Below are 6,688 nucleotides of genomic sequence, written 5' to 3' on the forward strand. Positions count from 1 at the left end.
AAAGAATCTTCCCATTCTGATGATGCTCTGGGAGAACAGCACACGGCTTGGCCTCCTATGGCTGTTGGGTCAGGTCTGCATTCTGCTGATCTCTCACTGTGTGATACTGTGCATGCTACTGAGCCTTTTGGAGCCTCAGATTAGATAGATCTCCTGTGTTCTTACCAGCCATCCCAACGCTCATGCTGCTACCTCCATGCCATTATATAAAGATTTAAAGTCTTTAGGATCCTCAGGTTCCTAATCTGTACATGGAACGATGGTATTGCTAGATGGATTTATTTGCTGCCCTACTTGTTTCACGTACAAACCTCCTTCTCTTTAGGCAGCTGGATGGGAATCATCATTGCTTCCTGGCAAAATGGCGTACAAAGATGTTAACTCCAAGCCTTTCAACTTCAGAAGCCCTGGTTCAGATGGGAGACAGAAAAGTTTTGACAAAATGTGTGATTAGATAGGAGTCCTGTGTTTCTGCCAGCCAAACCAATCCTAATTCTGCTACCTCCATGCCATTATGTAGATGTAAAGACTTGAGATGAGAGGGAAGAGAGTCGAATAGATGAGAAAACTAGATGTTCATAGGACTTTTAAGAGGTCTCTCACTGAACCCTTACGTTGACTAGCTCCAAATGAGGGCATCGATAGGACTCACATAAACCTTTGAGATGTAAGAATATTAAGGACCAGAAAAATATCTGAATCAAAAAACGTCCACTGAATACTAAGTAAATTAAGTATAAAAACAGGTCTACATATAGACACACCATACATGAAATGTAGAAAGCGAGAATCCCCAAAGCCCCAAGTCAGCAGTGGTCACCTTCAAAGTAACAAGGATGAGGATGGCACCATGATGGAGAAATAAAGTGGAAGCCAGGCAGCTTTCCAACACCAGCGGCATTTATTTACTTATTATTTTGATAGGCATTTGTTTTCATGAATAAGTTCTTTAGTGGTGATTTTTGAGATTTGGGGGCACCTATCAGCCAAGCAGTGTATACTATACCCCATGCGTAGTCTTTTCTCTCTCACCACCCCCGACCCTTTCCCCCTAGTCCCCAAAGTCCAATGGATTGTTCTTGTGCCTTTGCATCCTGGTAGCTCCCAACTATGAGTGAGAACATACAATGTTTCATTTTCCATTCCTGAGTTACTTCACTTAGAATAATAGTCTCCAATTCCATCCAGGTTGCTGCAAATGCCATTATTTCATTCCTTTTAAGACTGAGTAGTGTGGCCGGGCGCTGTGGCTCACGCCTGTAATCCCAGCACTTTGGGAGGTTGAGGTGGGCGGATCACGGGGTCAAGAGATCGAGACCATCCTGGCCAACACAGTGAAACCCCGTCTCTACTAAAGATACAAAAAATAGCTGGGCATGGTGGCACGTGCCTGTGGTCCCAGCTACTCGGGAGGCTGAGGCGGAAGAATCGCTTGAACCCGTGAGGCGGAGGTTGCAGTGAGCCGAGTTTGCGCCACTGCACTCCAGCTTGGGCACAGACCTTAAAAAAAAAAAAAAAAAAGACAGAGTAGTGTGGAATACTATCTTTAAAGTGCAGAGGAAAACAACTTTCCACCTGGAATTCTGTGCCCATCCAACCAACCATTAAGGGAGAGTGTGACATAAAGATATGTTAAAATTATAAGAACATAGTCAGATTGTTATGCATGACTCATTGAAATTACTTCTTAGGCATGTCCTTTGTCAAAAAATAAAAGAATTCCAGAAGAAGAGATGTGTTACAATAAAGAAATAAGTGTTGACTATATTAAATAATTATAATAATGTTTAAAATAAACTTAATAGTCATTTTGTTTTATTTTTAACACAAGTAGGAACAAAAATACCAGACAATAACAACTAAGATTAAAGAGAGTTAGTAATGAAGTTAAAATATTCTAAGATCTGATCGTGATTAAATTGTGACTTCATTAGAAAATATTAATTTAAGTATATATGTTATCAGAGTACTTTTTTGGCAATGCAAACTTGATGCTGTTGCACTTATGGTGAAATATTACAATTGAGCCCCTCTTTCACCAAGACTTTCAGCATAGCAGGAAAATCCTTCTGAGTCTTACACCTTCATGTCACTCTTGCCTCCAGCACTTAGACTCCATCTGCTCAAATCTGTGCTCCATCAACACCACATGTTGGTACTTCCTGGAACAACCCCATTCGAGGTCACACCTCCATGCCTTTTTGCATGTCATCCTTCTGCTTGCAATGTCCTTTTTCTCATTCCTTGTTTGGGCTTGTTTATTCTTCTTTTAATTAATTCAATCAATAAATATTGAATGTGATTAAGTGCAAGGATCCGGGTATGTGGGTGTAGGTGTGGAAGGGAGGGGGTCAGGAGGTGAGAAAACACTGAACACCCATCTGGTTCCTGTCCTGCAGAATCTTACCACAATGACAGCTTGGTTTGGTTTACAATGTTGCTTTGGAGACTTTTTCTTATTCTACTCTCTGACGGCAGTGATGTCTTCCGCTGCGCTCACATACCCCACGCTTTGCACTTAAAGTTTCTGTTTTCTGGTTACCTACTTGATACTTCACTAAGCTACTTCAGATCAGGGATCATACTTCCTTCATCTCTCTCACTTTATGCTCAGTCATTTTTAACAGTGAAGCTAACCAGCAACCCAAAGAAAAGTAGCCGCTTCGAAACCTGCCTCTTTTCTTCTTAGATGTTTTCACCTAGAGGTTCTAGGGAACAAGCAACCTCACTCATATCTTTCTTTTCCCCTTCAGAGACAAACTTCACTTTTTCTTTTCTTTTTTTTTTTTGAGATGAGTCTTGCTCTGTTGCCCACGCTGGAGTGCAGTGGCACGATCTCGGCTCTATGCGGCCTCAGTCTCCCAGGTTCAAGTGATTCTCCTGCCTCAGCCTTCCAAGTGACTGGGATTACTGGCGCCCGCCACCATGCCTGGCTAATTTTTTAAATTTTTAGTAGAGACGGGGTTTCACCATGTTGGCCAGGCTGGTCTGAAACTCCTGACCTCAGGTGATCTGCCTGCCTCAGCTTTCAAAGTGCTGGGATTACAGGCGTGAATCACTGCACTCAGCCCAGGAAAACTTCACTGAACATATTTTTGGAGAAAACATTCTTTTCTTTGTCAGGGAGAATTGCTTTATTTTCTCTCTTGGAATAATTCATGCTCTAAGCCCACTTGAAACACTTAACCTTCATCTATGTGGTGATTTAACTTGTCTTTCTAAAATACTCCAAATGGAAACATGTACATTAGTATATCCCTATAGGTAGATAGTACATTTCTCAAAGTGGTATGTGATTAAACATGTTTAGATAAAAGTGAATGTTCTGATAAAAATTAAAATGTGATCTCTCTCCTAAGTCCGCAGATATTCAGTAATCAGTTCTTAACATGCTGGTACAACTGTCTAATAGGATCCCCTAAGTCAATGGACATGTCCTAATCTGTGACGTCAGTAAGGCAGTCACTATCCACATATGGCTATCAAGCACTCAAAATGCATGACTAAGAATGGGGAGTTGAATTGTGAACTTTGTTTAATTCCAATTAGTTAAGCTTAAGTTTAAACAGCTGTGTGTGGCTAGTGGCTCCCATACTGTACAGTACAAACCAAGAAGATGGGGGCGAATTTTTTTGTGAAAACAAGTTGATGTGGAACAAAAGAGAAATTGTTCCTGTTTGCAGGGAAGCTTAGAGGCAGAGGGAACCCCGTGGAAGTAAGTTCTGAGACTGAAGGAATTGTGGGGAGTTCCGGGGAAAGCTATAGAACTTGCATTTGAGCCAAATGTAATTAGGTAGCCAAGCAGAAGTGTCTCAGCTGACACCTAGGGTACACTTTTGAAAGAAGTGTTTGTCATTGTCTGAAATGTGACAGACTGAGTCTGGAGTTCTTTTGTTTCATCTGCAGCATATTTTTCTTCCTCTGCCTTCCCTAGCTGAAGGTTGAATGGGATTCCTTTCCCTTCCTCTTCAGATGACTGATGAACTTCATTTGGAGTCAAATAGTGGAGCTTCTCCTTATTTCTTCATTTGAGGTCAAGGGTCAATTGCCTATATTTTGGTCTGACAGGAACTCACTTATGACCCATTTTAACTAATGAACAGTTGCTGTTTTACTAGTGGTTAATGCCTGTTGGAAGTTTTTTCAAAGGGTCAAAAGAAGAACCTCAGCCAGACGAGCAGCGGTGTGGAAAGTATGGAATGAAATGGTGTTAGAAAGAGGCCAAAGAAGGTGTATTTTGGGAGAATGTAAAAAAATGGAGTCTGGTAGAAGGATTTGAGGAGACTGTACAATACGAAGGTGAGTCTTGTAAATTTTCCTAATTTTAAATCCTAAGACACAGCATGAGCTAATCATTATATTTAAAAAGAAGAAAAAAATTACTGTGATTTTGTCCCTGCATCCACAGGGTGCAAAGTTTTATGGCTTTGGACTCTGTCCTTTCATATTTGACAGAGATAGTGACCATGATCCCGATGCAAGCAAACTCTGTAACATCTCCTGATAGTGAAGCCACTCCTATCAGCGGGAGAGAGGAAGTGAGTCACTGTAGAGGTGTCCATTAACTTTTACAGCCAATTTGAAGAAACTCTTGTCTTGAGAGCAGCAGGATCCATCCCCACTCACTCACCCCACAGTGGGAGACACGTGGCCTGGAACTAACTCTCCTCCACCACTGCATGGACAATCCATTATCTATTTTCATGAAAAGCTCTGCCAGCTAGAAAGCATCAGTTGATTTGCCCAAGAGGCACAATGGAAGTTCCACTACCAAGATGTAAAATAAAAAGCTTTCATCTGTCAAGGTTTCCAACTCAGGCTTAACCTCCTTCATGGACCCTTCCCTAAACCAGCCCCGTCCTCTATAACATTTCCCACAGTGTATGGAAATTATTTGTTTATGGGCCTAAGGTCCTCAGTGAGGTATCTTTTCTCAAGAATAGAGATGTGACTTTACGTATTTGTCTGTATGTCCGGCACTTCAGTTGTGTTTAACAAATGCTCACCGGACAAATCTCAGTGTATTGAAATGCCCACGGGTAGCGCTTGACACATAGAAGGCCCACAATACATGTAAGTTTCTTTTCTTTGTATTTTCTTCTACAGATTTTTACAGACTAGCTTGGGCTTTTTGTCTCAATAATTTATGCACATTTTACAGATGCATATGTAGAAGAATGAAAGGCTGTTATAATAGCAGGCACTGCAATTCATTTTGGGGAGAATTGTCTTTGATAGGAAAAATACCTTGGTAAGTAAATTGAGGTGGAAAGTGAGACCTAAGAAAATTGATCAAGAGAATGCAAGGCAGTAAAATACGTACCTAAATCGTTCTGCTTTTGCGCAATAGACTTGAAATGTGATGGAGGGGGGCAGGAGAGAAAGGTGAAGAAGAAGAGAAAGGAGACCGCAGAGTAGCAAAGCACTGCGATGTGTTCCAGAAGCCTTTAAAAACATGTCTGTCTAACATTACTAAACTTGTGTTTACTCTCTTGTAAATTGTAAGCTTTCTAAATTCTGCTATATTCACAGAGGCCTTGTAAGAGTGGAGCTTTTGGGTTGCTTTGCTTTTATTTTTTTACTAAAATTTCAGTGTTGTGTTTATTAAAAAGCACATTTTGTATGTAGACTACAACTTCATTTTTGTAAAAGAAATAAGCCGTGCAAGTATTCACAAGTGAATTAATTTGTATGCACAGAAGAACATGCAAATTGGGAGACAACAGATGCTGGAGAGGTCGTGGAGAAATAGGAACACTTTTACACTGTTGGTGGGAGTGTAAATTAGTTCAACCATTGTGGAAGACAGTGTGGCGATTTCTCAAGGATCTAGAAATAGAAATTCCATTTGACCCAGCAGTCCCACTATTGGGTATACACCCAAAGAACTATAAATGATTCTGCTATAAAGACACATGCACACGTATGTTCATTGCAGCCCTGTGTACAATAGCAAAGACTGGAACCAACCCAAATGCCCATCAGTGATAGACTGGACAAAGAAAATGTGGTACATATACACCATGGAATACAATGCAGCCATAAAAAACGATGAGTTCGTGTCCTTTGTAGGGACTTGGATGAATCCAGAAACCATCATTCTCAGCAAACTGACCCAAGAACAGAAAGCCAAGCACCGTATGTTCTCACTCATAGGTGGGTGTTGAACAACGAGACCATGTGAACTCAGGGAGAGAAGCATCACACACAGGGGACAGTTGGGGTGGGGGGTAGGGGAGAGACAGTGGGGGATGGGGAGGGATAACATGGGGAGAAATGCCAGATATAGTATGCACCTAAAGTAAAATAAATAAATTATATTAAAAAAAGAAAAAAACATGCAAATCACACTGATCTGTGATTATTCTTGGGCAGTGAGGTGGGAGTGGGAAAAGAGAAGAATTTTGACTTTTTATGTAATTTTGTATTGTTTGAAAATGGTCACTAGCATGTTTTATTTTGTAATTAGCTAAACAAATACATGAAATAATCCCTTTTCCAGTCAGCTCACCAGGCTGCTGGGAAGACCAATTATGATAATCTACGTGAAAATTCTTTAAAACTGTAAAGTGGGCCGGGCGCGGTGGCTCACGCCTGTAATCCCAGCACTTTGGGAGGCCGAGGCGGGCGGATCACGAGGTCAAGAGATCGAGACCATCCTGGTCAACATGGTGAAACCCCGTCTCTA

This window comes from Cebus imitator, unplaced genomic scaffold (genome assembly GCF_001604975.1).
Source record: "Cebus imitator isolate Cc_AM_T3 unplaced genomic scaffold, Cebus_imitator-1.0 Scaffold774, whole genome shotgun sequence".
In the NCBI taxonomy this organism is placed as follows: domain Eukaryota; kingdom Metazoa; phylum Chordata; class Mammalia; order Primates; family Cebidae; genus Cebus; species Cebus imitator.